Source organism: Protopterus annectens, chromosome 7.part0 (genome assembly GCF_019279795.1).
Source record: "Protopterus annectens isolate FY-2018-M chromosome 7.part0, PAN1.0, whole genome shotgun sequence".
Lineage (NCBI taxonomy): Eukaryota > Metazoa > Chordata > Ceratodontiformes > Protopteridae > Protopterus > Protopterus annectens.
The window spans coordinates 56,299,592-56,312,457 of record NC_056739.1 but is presented as its reverse complement, the minus strand read 5'-3'; the positions used below and the strand labels follow the sequence as shown (position 1 = coordinate 56,312,457).

Genomic DNA, 12,866 nt, shown 5'->3' with positions numbered 1-12,866 from the left:
AAGCTGCACCTCAACTGTCAACATGAGCAGAAGTGGCATCTCATCAACTGCCAACATGTGCACAAGCTGCATCTCATCAACTGCCAACACGTGCACAAGCCGCATCTCATCAACTGCCAACACGTGCACAGGCTGCATCTCATCAACTGCCAACACGTGCACAAGCTGCACCTCATCAACTGCCAACATGTAAACAAGCTGCACCTCATCAACTGCCAACATGTACACAAGCTGCACCTCAACTGTCAACATGAGCAGAAGTGGCATCTCATCAACTGCCATTTTTAAAAACATACAAACATGCATGCACAAACACACCAAACACACCCAAATATGTGCACAGTGGCACACATGTACACTCATACGTTTTCTTTCAGCTTTCATTTCCCCTACATGGTGCAAACATTGAGTTATGTATCAGTAATGGGAATAAAGGGGATGTCCTCCTGCAAATAATTCTTTTATTGATTTTTTCATCAGACCAAAGCATTGACTGGGTGTGAACATGGGTACATATAGTTGTAGCTTCATGCAAATTTAATTTGGTGTTTCATAGCCAAAGTCTTCAGTTGAAGTATTGTGTGCTCATCTCAGTTTCTCCTGATAACATTTCCAGATTAGATTTCATACCAGTAAGGTTGGCATTTTAGCAGAAATGAGCAGTACTAAATGTTATGCATTACTTATGACAGGGTCTTACAACTGTGTGGACTTTGGGATTTCAAGCAGATGATACATTTTTGGCCGTCCTTGGTGCTAACCATTAGTTGTACCCTAATACCCCTCACCTGCACCTTCCTGGCTGAAAAGCTTGCTTCTAGACTATGGCCACCATTAACAGAAGAGAGCTGCTGGCGAAGGAGACCTAAAATAAATAACTTGCAAGGTGAGGTAAAAGGCACCTCATACCATTCATTCATGCTCTCATCCTTGATGGTTATACATTTTTTGTCACGCCCCATCCCATTTCCTTCTTAGGCACCTCATACCGTTCATTCATGCTCTCGTCCTCGATGGTTGTACATTTTTTTTCTTGCCCCATCCCGTTTCCTTCTTAGGCACCTCATACCGTTCATTCATGCTCTCATCCTCGATGGTTATACATTTTTTGTCACGCCCCATCCCGTTTCGTTCTTAGGCACCTCATACCATTCATTCATGCTCTCATCCTCGATGGTTATACATTTTTTGTCACGCCCCATCCCATTTTCTTCTTAGGCAGCTCATAGCATTCATTCATGCTCTCATCCTCGATGGTTATACATTTTTTGTCACGCCCCATCCCATTTTCTTCTTAGGCAGCTCATACCATTCATTCATGCTCTCATCCTCGATGGTTATACATTTTTTTCTTGCCCCATCCCGTTTCCTTCTTAGGCAGCTCATACCATTCATGCTCTCATCCTCGATGGTTATACATTTTTTGTCACGCCCCATCCCATTTCCTTCTTAGGCAGCTCATACCATTCATGCTCTCATCCTCGATGGTTATACATTTTTGTCATGCCCCATCCCATTTCCTTCTTAGGCACCTCATACCGTTCATTCATGCTCTCATCCTCGATGGTTATACATTTTTTGTCATGCCCCATCCCGTTTCCTTCTTGCAGCCAGCAGGTTCAGTGTAACATCTGCACTGGCAAGCTGAAAGGCAGGTGCATATTTTCACAAATTTACACCTATTGGACAGAATGCAAAGCTATGCCTTAAACAGAGGGCCTCCATGAGCCCATTTGACTGGAAATGAGCATCCAGCTGGCAACTAAGTGTCGCTGCTGTGGAAGAAAAACGACCTTCCACAAGGACAGATGAGCTGTCATCAGTCACTCTCACACTGCACAGCAACTTCATCTGGTGCCTGGACAACTAGTCCAGCCTGGAACATCAGTGTATAGTGAGGTTATCGATGTTATTTTTCATTTTGAGTCCACTATCTTTCTGCTTTACTTAGTGGCTTTCCTTTATGCTTGGCAAGCTTTAAAGAATACATGCATTAAACTTCTACAGATATACATGGTCTCCACATACAAACACACACAGAAACAATAATGCAGGCACACTGACACACCAAACACACACACACACACACACACACACACACACACACACACACACACACACACACACTGACACACACACACTGACACACACACACACACACACACACACACACACACACACACACACACACACACACACACACACAGCCATTAGTAGCAAAACCTACTAGGTGCTGCAGTTGATTCAGAATTAGAAATAGACAGAGATGCATTATAGAAGGAGCAAGTTTAATCTTTTAATGGTAAGTTCAAGTTTAAAACAAAATCACACCTCCCCATCAGATGAGCTTTTTCCTATTAAGTGTGCAGGGAGCATTGAAGCACCCAGTGTAGCTGCATAATTAAATGCAGTGCTTCTTACTGTCTGCATTGTCCATAATGCAATGCAGCATGATAATGAAGGTACCCTGTGGATAAAAATAAACTGTCTTAAAACCCGGACAGTAACCATTTCTGTATGAGCTGCCCATATTTCATACAATATAAAAACAGTTAAAGGGGGGGGGGTTGGAAATTATGACCTCTTTCTAGGTTAGTCTAACACCACCAGCATAGTGCAGTTATTATTTTATTACCCTAAATAAGAATGAAAAATCTGAGAATTGCCAGATTTATGTAAACTGTTTGTACTGAAGGCTTCTGATTTATCTTCAGGATGAAAGGCAAAAAATAAAAGCCTAGCATTTCTCTAAGATGGGCCTATAGAGCTGATGGGATTTTACACCTTTACACCTTGTCCAAAGTTTATTTCACTTCTAATTTGAGCTTCGTTCATGTTCTACTTGTCAGTGTGATACTCAGCTCTAAGATGATTACTGTCTGAGAATTGCAGTGTCCTAAATAATACGGTAAAATGTTACATGAGTAACAAGAGTCATCATACCCAAGTTAGTGGAATCAGTAGTGTGACAGCATCATCCTGAATGCATCTTGTGTAATACGTGTGTACATGCTGTCCCTAAGAGGCCCTTCCTTTTAGTTGCCTTGTTTATTGGCACCACAGTCCTGCTGATTGCATTCACGTATACTGATTCCCTTAGCCTCCCACACACGACATGTACCGGTAACAGCTCTGTTTTTTGCAGGCCAATCCCACACCCTTACTTCTTTGTCTACTATGTCTCTGTATATATTTTATTGTCAGGGTAGGTATAGCTTGTTAGGAGACATATTGTCACCGCTGCATCTCCAGGTATGTTTATAACGCTGCTCCTTCCTCTTTTCCTCCTCTGCTGCTCTTTTTATTTATTTTTTTATGGGCAGTCATTTCCCTGCACCTTTTTCTCTTTCACATTCGCTGATGAACAGTAGGTCTTGGAGAAATGCCAATCTGCTAACAGCTAATTTCCAGTATTCTGGAGAGGATAGTAAAGAGAAGCCTCATATTCAAACGGTCAGGTACCACGTAGTGTACTCCAGTGTAGGATGAAGATGCAGCTAATAATGCTGAAAGCTAATCACTACAAAACACAGGTAATAAAACCTAATTCTGCTAGCTGGAAATGAAGTATTCGTTTAAGTAAAGCATCTGCATTAATAAAGACAAATATGCTGAATACTGAAGGTAAGGAAGGAAAACTAGCCAAAGGAATTTAATTATCAGCAAAACAAAATATTGAAAAAATAGCTATGTGAAAGTAAACAGATAATGACAGAGTGCACAGCTAGTCAAACATACAAGGCAAGTAAAGCCATAATTCATAAAGGCACAACTGTACAATGTCCACTTCACAGGTCAGATGAACTGTGCTGCTCTGCCTTTGAGTGATTCACAGTAATACACATTCTCATAAACACAATATGTCAATAAGTGAGAATGGGTATGATAACAAATCTCTAAAATGGAATACTTTTGTGTTGTTTTGCCATTGATAGCAGGTCCTAGAACACACCTTAAACATTCACGTACTGCACCCTACACACAGAAAAGCACATAGACACAGGCACCCATATGCACAAATATAAGTTGCTGTAGACAGTGATGTGCACACTCACACATACAAGCATATACACAAAAACAGGTTGCTGCAGATAAGCACATAAATACAGGCACTCATATATACATACATACAAGTCACTGTACACAGTGACACACACATACACACACACATAGGCACCCACATATACACACATATAGGTTACTGAAGACAATGAGACACATACACAGGCACCTGCATATACACGCAAAAAGGTAGCTGCAGAAAGTGACACATGCTCACATGCAAACATAGACACTCAGGCACACACACACATACACAAACGCATAAACCCTGCCACCCACATACAGGTTGCTGCAGAAAGTGACACACACACACACACACACACACAAGCACATGGACACATTCACCCACATACACACACATGCAGATAGCTGCAGGCAATGAAAAGCACACACACATTCATACTGCACCTTCCTCAGGCTCTGTCAAACAAGGAAGCTCACGTAGAGCAGATCTGCACTACAGATCATAGCTCTGACCCACGCAGCACAGACATCACGCAGACACAGAAGCTACATGCTGCACAGTCACCTTGACAGTAACGCATACATACATGAATGTGCCCACACATTCACACATCCCACACCTGCAATATCTGCACCCATGTTCTCTCAATGCATTTCAGCCACAGGTCACATGATGCAGGGATCATCTACCACACTCACACAAAGAATCAAACTTGCATACACTCACAATAAGCATTCATGTGTAGACATTCACAGACCCACTTACCCACTCATCCTGTATGTGTGTGTGCACGCACACACACACACACACACACACACACACACACACACACACACACACACACACACACGAGTATACTTCTTTACACACATACTCTACTGCTACTTACCTGGATTCACATGGTTCAGATTAAAGCTTCTACTCTTCATCTGCATAGATCTCCTAACATTGAAATGCATGGCTGCATGACATCACCTATCAGTGGCTGCATGACATCACCTATCAGTGGCTGCATGACATTACCTAACAGTGGCTGCATGACATCATCTGTCAGTGGCTGCATGACATCACCTATCAGTGGCTGCATGACATTACCTATCAGTGGCTGCATGACATAAGCTATCAGTGGCTGCATGACATAAGCTATCAGTGGCTACATGAAATTATCTATCAGTGGCTGCATGACATTACCTAACAGTGGCTGCATGACATTATCTGTCAGTGGCTGCATGACATTACCTATCAGTGGCTGCATGACATTATCTATCAGTGGCTGCATGACATTATCTGTCAGTGGCTGCATGACATCACCTATCAGTGGCTGCATGACATTACCTATCAGTGGCTGCATGACATTATCTATCAGTGGCTGCATGACATTACCTATCAGTGGCTGCATGACATTATCTATCAGTGGCTATCAGTGACTGCATGACATTATGTATCAGTGGCTGCATGACATTATCTATCAGTGTCTGCATGACATTATCTATCAGTGGCTGCATGACATTATCTATCACTGGCTGCAAGACATTACCTATCAGTGGCTGCATGACATTACGTATCAGTGGCTGCATGACATTACTTATCAGTGGGCACTTATGCAATTTCTGCACTGCTGCTGCAGGCAGCTTGCATAGTATGGACTCTATGCTTTCAGTATTATGCAAGTTTCATAACTGAGTGGGCACTGGGTTACCCCACCTTTGACTATCCCATTTATACGCAGAATCAGAACTCTGAGCTGTTGGGAAGCCAGCTATCTGTGACCTGGACAAGCTAGTATTATACCAAAGGCTCCTTACAGCCACCCCAGAATTTAGAAACGCAGTACAGGAGAGGCATAAATGCAAGAGTTTATTTTCTTTAGCTTTGTGTGACCTTGAGATTAGAATATTTTAGTAGGGACATACAGGGGATTGCTATCTGAAAAACCATACACTTGAATACATTATAAATAAAACATCTAAGGCAAAGCCATTTTGTTCTCAGTGTTTCATAATGCAATGAGCATTTGTGCTTTCAGATTATAAGGTAGAATTAATATGCACTATTCCAGAAGGCAAAATCACCTTGGACATTTTGCTCTAAGAAATGTCAGAAAATATGACTGAAGGATTTGAAATTAAACGTGTACAGGTAGAAAGCTGCATGCCACTGTACCACTTAACTGGATTCTCCACTGCAGTATGCACAGATTTGAGTATTAAATGCAGAAACTGTGCCTTAGTCTCATGTTTGGGGTCAGGAGCGTGGGATAGGGCATACACAGAGGTAATATACTCAAAGCATATAACTTTGTGGGATAGGGCATATACAGAGTTATTGTACTCTTAAAAGCTTATAACTTCCTGGACTACATAATATCATGAATAAAACCAATGGCAAACATCATCTCTACCCCTGTGTTTTTTGCAGATCTCCACTAGGTGGGAGTATGAGGAAAGGAGCCATGTCAGCCTATCTTCAAGCTGACGGTACTGATAAGCTCCCTGTCAACATTAACGCATTCACCTTCCTTATGTTCTGTGAAGACTGGGAGAGAGACAGAAACCACCCTCTTGTCTACACTCTCCTTGTAGCTTGTTGCCACTGGTGGATTAGCTTGAAACATGTAAAATAGTGTAAAATAGTGTATAAGTGAGCACTAGGAGGAGAGTCAGACTGTATAATCTTAAAAAGAGTCTGTCATACCCACTAGGTAGTAATTGGGTCTATATTTTTAATATTGTACCCTCTGCTTTGGTATGTACAGACAAATCCTCCTTATAAAACCAGCTGATCTTGATTTCCGGAATACATTTCTATAGATATCTTTTGTTTCTTAATTTCTGCAGTGTCTCGGCTGCCCTTATTAAATATTGCATCTTATATCTGTGGAAGATATCTCACAGTTACAAATATTACCACCATAGCAACTTTTCATCTTGCACACTTTGTTATAGTCCCCAGTACTGTCTAAAGGTTGTTATAGTCCCCAATGTTATTGTCTAAAGGGTTCCAAATATCTAGATGGAAGAAACCCCTGCTTTAATCCATCCTTTCCAGAATACAGCTTTCCCCTTCTATTAGGACTTCTTGGAGTCCCAGCACCATTTCCATACTGACCCTTCATATGATCTCTTGTCCTAGGGGAAACCCTGTTCTCCAACCATTTTTCCCTTCCTCCTAGGTCCCAAACTTTGTTAGAACTCAGGGATATATTCTTCCGCAATGATGTTCTGTTAATGTCAAACATGATGCATAACCAGATCGGGCCTGGATTTAACCTGGAGTATATGAACACACCTTTCACTACTGACTCATTATACTTTGATTTGGAAGACCCATGCCTCCTAATTTAATGGGAAGGAATAGCTTTTTGTACTCACCCTGGAAAGGAACCTATTCCATAAGAAACTAGAGATTAGCTTTTTGAAATGTGTCAATAAAATTAAATCTGTATGAATGAGGAAGATATTTCACTAGGAGTAAAATTTTGGGAATGGTGTACACTTTAAATATTCCATTTTTTTCTAAGAAAGAGGGATAAGGATTTTTTCCAACAATTAACTTTGTTAGATACCTTTGAAAACAAAGGCTTATAGTTAGCTTTTATTACCTTAGTAGGGTTAAACTTCATCCATATGCCTAAGTACCTGCATTCTAAAACTATACACAATAACTTGTCATGAGGTAGACAGGCATGTATCTTTTGTGGAAGGTAATGGGGAGGTAGTATGGCTGAATTTTATTTTTTGTTGAGTTATGTGTACAACTCAAGGTGTCTGAAGTTAGCTAGTACATTATCATAATGGTGGTGTGGGTGTAATACCCATAAAATGCATTCATCTCCAAACCAGATGGATATAAGTGGTCTGTAAGTTGGGGTAGTGATGTCTTCATGCTTTAATTTAATGTCCAAGAATTGTATGTAGACATCTGTAGATGTAGGAAAAGGAGTGAGGATAGTAGACAGCTCTGTCTCATTCTGGGTTGCAATTTCTGGGCTGGGAAGATACTACTGCTGGATGCAATGTGTGCTATGGGCTCAGTGTATAACAACTGACACGTATTAACAAAAAGCCTTTGGGAAGTTTAAATGATCCAGGAGTTGCCAAATGAGGTCCCAGTTTACAGAGTCCAAAACTTTCTTAAAATCTATTAGCATAGCTGCCCAACCTATCTTGTGCTGACAGTACTACCTTAAGGGATCTGCACTACCTGTTCTATGCTTCAAGAACCCTCGTTGGAAAGGGGAAGTGAGGTTAGGGAGCAGGTGGCTGGAAATTCTGCAGGCAACTGTCTTAGTATAAATTTTCAATTCCATTTGAAGAAGCAAGATAAATCTGCAACTATTAGGTAATAGTTTGTCTTTCTTTAGTTGCAGAAACACAGTAACTTTTGCTGATAATGACTTTTGAGAAAATTCCACTTATTTTTGCATTCTTCCTAAAATGCCTTTGGAGCACCTTCAGTAGTTCTTTGTATGCTATGAAAAAATCAAGGGTGAATCCATGTGATTCCCTGCAGCATATAGAATTTCCTTCCTGGAAACTGCTTTGGCCAAGAGGTGGTTTTCTTCAGTTCTGAGTCTTTTCTGATTTAGTTTTAATACCAATTGGGGGGTGTTTGCAGTGCTTTTAGCTGAGGATTTAGGTATACACCTGATACATTCCTGAACTAGTATCTCTTTAATTTTGGTTAGTGAGTTAACCCAATCTCTCACTGATTGTATCGTCACTTCTCTGAACCTTTCTAGAAATCGACAGGCAATGAGTTTTTGGGATGTTATCCCCTTTGTCCAACAGAATCTTTAAAACTTGTCTAGTTCTCTTGTGTTTTTTTTTTTTTGGTATTGTCAATTCCATATTTGCCTTTTTAAAATTAAACCGGCTGAGAAAATCAATGTCCTAACATCCTATTTACTTATATTTGGCCTCCAATTTATTTGTTTTTCTAATCAAGCAATTTCTTGTATTTTGTTTCTGTTCTTAATCTTTTCTAGATGTTTGGGCAAACCCCTCATCAATAACTTGAAGTAGCCCCATTGGACCTCTGTTGAGATGTCATTGTTCCGATTCCTTGACCAATATTGTATCCTTTCTTCCCTGGTGCTTCTTTTATAGGATTGGGACTTAATGACAAGAGAGCTGACTTTCCATGTGGGTGGGCCAGGACTCCTATTAACCAATTTAAGTAACATCAGACAGCTAGAGTGATTAGACTATATAGAAAGAATAGTTTTGAATAAGATCACGTTAAAATAATTTCCGAGATGTGAGCCAAAAGTCTGTGTGACTTTCTATGTCAAGTTTATGTGCTATGAAGGTAAAATTGCTTTCTAGAGGTTGAAGTTCCTGATAAAAATCTGCCAAATCTAGGCTTTTGTATTATGGCTATAAGTTGTTTTGCTGCCATGGGGTGGTTAAAGGTACCAGCAGAATCTACTTTATGTTTGAGAGACAATATGATTTTGTGAAAATATATAAAATGGGAAGTGTTGCCATTGGTCAGACCATAAAATCTCCTTAATAGAATATTACCCATACCTGTACTTTCCACTGTGATGCCCCCACACACCTGGACCATCCCAGAGATGTATGCACTAATGCCAAGATCCCCCTTTCTGTAGAAGAACATAAATGCACTGTGCCCCAGCATTCTATTATTTTAATACCTAATCTTTATTATCATTTTATTTTTGTTTCTTGTCAAAAGATTACCTTAGAACTGTTCCTTCCTAATTATTCCATAATAGTTTTCTTTTTATGTGGTATGGACATGTCCCTTTCATTAAATGAAAGAAATCCAATATGGCCTCTTTTTACTATTAACCTCGAACAACACAAGAAAAGCTGGCACAGAGAAAGACAAACATCAGGCTGAAAACCCAGGAGTAAAATCCAACAAATGTATTCTGGTTAGCACTTTCATCTGGTTACCATTACCAGACTTCATCAGACAACATTAAAAAGTTAGATCCACATTTATGGCCATAAAGCCAATCAATTTATTTTATTTATTTATTTATTTTGCATTTGTTGACTAGGCTAGTCTAACTGGAATAAAATCCATTTTCAGTAGAGGCCCGGGGAGAAAAGCTCCAACACAGATAATTTTATACAGTAAAAAATAATCACAAGTTCAAAGAAGTATAACAGTAGTAAAACAGCTCTAAGCAGTTACAGCCATACACAGACACAATATATGACTAATAATTGTCTCAAATTCAAAGAATTATAATGGTAGTTAAAAAGGGTCTAAACAGATTACAGACATACAGATTAGGTACAGTTGTCATTACAAGCATACCTAGCTCATGCTGAGGTGATATGCAATGCAATACATATAAAAACAAATTAGTAGTTTTCAATTGGAAGCAGGATAAAAAGTATATACAGTTGATAAATTATACAAATGTATCATATGATACAGTGAAATAAAGATATATAGGAAGCAGCAAGAGGATGTAAGTAGGTGGAATATACTCTTGTTAGGAGCAGCGAAGACAGTTAGTCAGGGTTAGTACAAGGACAAAGCCAGTGAGTACTGAGAAATTGTTTTATTTTTAGTTTAAAGAGTCTTATGGAGGTCAGAGATAGGAGTTCAGAGGGAAGCCTGTTCCAGTGTTTGCCTACAGAGTTAGAAAACAGAGAATCTCCAGCTGAGTTGTTGGATTTGTTGATAGTAATAAGTGGCTTATTGGAGGAGCGTAGGTTCTTAAGATTGTTTTAGGGTGTAATGAGGGTAGTCTGTATAGGTGGGGTAGTACAAGCTCTTATTGATAATAGTGAGTTGTTGAGATAGTATCTGGTTATGAAACTCTAGCCATCCTAGTTGTTTTAGGTTGTTGCAGTGATGTGTTCTAAAAGGAGATCCTGTGGCAAATCTAGCAATGGAGTGATAGGCAGTAGCAAGTTTGTTTAGTTTGTTTTTTGAGAGATTGGTGTATATGGGTGCGGCATAGAGTAAGGTAGTGATTAAATGAGTTCTAGCTATAGCGATTTTGGTTGAAGGAGTAAGGAAGGGTTTGATTCTGTAAAGGGATCCCATTTTATTATTTACTGTTTTTATAGTGATGTTAGTATGAGTGTCAATGTTTAGATTATTATCTATGGTTATTCCAAGAAGTTTGGTGGTTACGTCAGGAGATATGAGAGTCCCATTGTTGGATGTAAGAGTAAAGTGAAGAGGGGAAGACCTACGAGTAGGAGTAAAATGTAAGAGTTTAGTTTTTTTAGGGTTAAGTAAAAGGCAACGGTTTAAAAAACATTGTGCCACTGTATTAAATGTATTTTGTGTAAGGGATTGTAGCTCGGTAGGAGTATTATCTGCATATTGAATGCAGGTAGCATGTGGGATTGCTAGGTGTAGGTCATTAATGAAAATAGAAAATAACAATGGGCCTAAAATGGAGCCCTGGGGGACACCAAGGGAAGATAGGTTGCTTTCCCATAGTACTGCTTGTTGTCTATTCTCTAAGTAGGATTTGAACCATTGTAATGCTAGAGTATCAAGAGAAAGAGATTTAAGTATTTCAATAAGGAGCTGGTGGTTAACCATATCAAAAGTCTTAGATAAATCAATGAAGACAGAAGAGGAAAGGGTATTGTTATTACGGTTAGAATTTATACAGTCTGTGAAGGAGAGAAGGGCTGTGGTGGTGCTGTGGTTAGGTCTAAATCCATGTTGACAGCTGGCAAGTAAGTTATTATCAATTAGATAGGTGAGTAGTTGCTTATGGACACATTTTTCCATTATTTTTGCCAGTGGAGAGAGTAAGGCTATTGGTCTATAGTTTGAGATGTCAATGGAGTCACCACCTTTATGTAGGGAGATGATGTGTGAGATTTTCCAGATAGATGGGATATTTCCTTCGGTTATAGTTCGGTTTATAAGTATGGAAATGGGGAGGGCTATGGCTTTGGCACCTTTTTGCAGGCATTCAGCAGGTAGATGGTCAGCAGAGGGGGTAGTAGGTTTCAGTTTTTCTAGAAGAGAGCAAATGAAGGATGTAGAAACAGGTTTTAGCTGAAATAATGGAGTAGGGTAAGTTGGAGAGGTGGTTAGATTAGGGGAAGTTGGAGATAATTGCTTAGCTAGTGCTTGAATGGTATCTGTAAAGAAAGAATTAAAGGCATTGGCAGTTTGTGTTGGATTATCTTGGTTAGAGCCTTGTGGGATAGGTGTAATAATTTGGCCTGGGTGTAGGAGTTTGTTGATGCTGGACCAAAATTTTTGTGGATTTCTTTGGTTAGTTTGTTGTAGTTGGATATAAACGTTTTTTTATCTAGCAGGATAGCTTTTTTAGTAGTATTTCTAAGTTGTCTAAAGGTTTGGTGGTCTGTTGAATTCCTGATAGTGTGCCATTTTGACCAAGATTTGTTTCTGAGGAGAATTTTCTGTCTAGTTGCTTTGGTGAGCCATGGGGCAGGTTTAGTGTTACTTCTAATAGAGCGTACAGGGGCATGTTGGTCAAGGATGGATAAGAATGTGGAATTAAAGTAGTCAACTGCTTTATCTAGGGGGAGTATTTTTAGTGGTGACCAATCACAGTGTTTGAGTTCTAGCTGGAAAGTTCACGGTTGAAGAATTTTTTAGTCCGGATTGTACGATATGTAGTAGGGTTAGGTATGTTAATTTTGTGTCTGATGATATAAGTGAGTAAGTGATCACTTAGATCATCAGGGAGGGTTCCTGCCTTGTATGTGAGATGTGGAGAGTTTGTAAGAATCCAATCTAATATACTTTCTTTGTTGTTGGTTTTATTAATTCTTGTAGGGGAGGTAATGACTTGAGAGAAGCCATAAAGATTAATGTGGGTGGTGGGATGAGGGGTACTGCAGGACTTCCAATC

The 12,866-nt window shown here is 39.7% G+C and overlaps 1 protein-coding gene across 2 annotated transcripts in view; it reads right to left on the bottom strand.

Moving 5' to 3' along the window:
* Positions 1-12,866, bottom strand: part of GRM4 (glutamate metabotropic receptor 4) — a 3,082,936-nt gene that overhangs the window by 2,667,398 nt on the left and 402,672 nt on the right. The window lies entirely within an intron of this gene.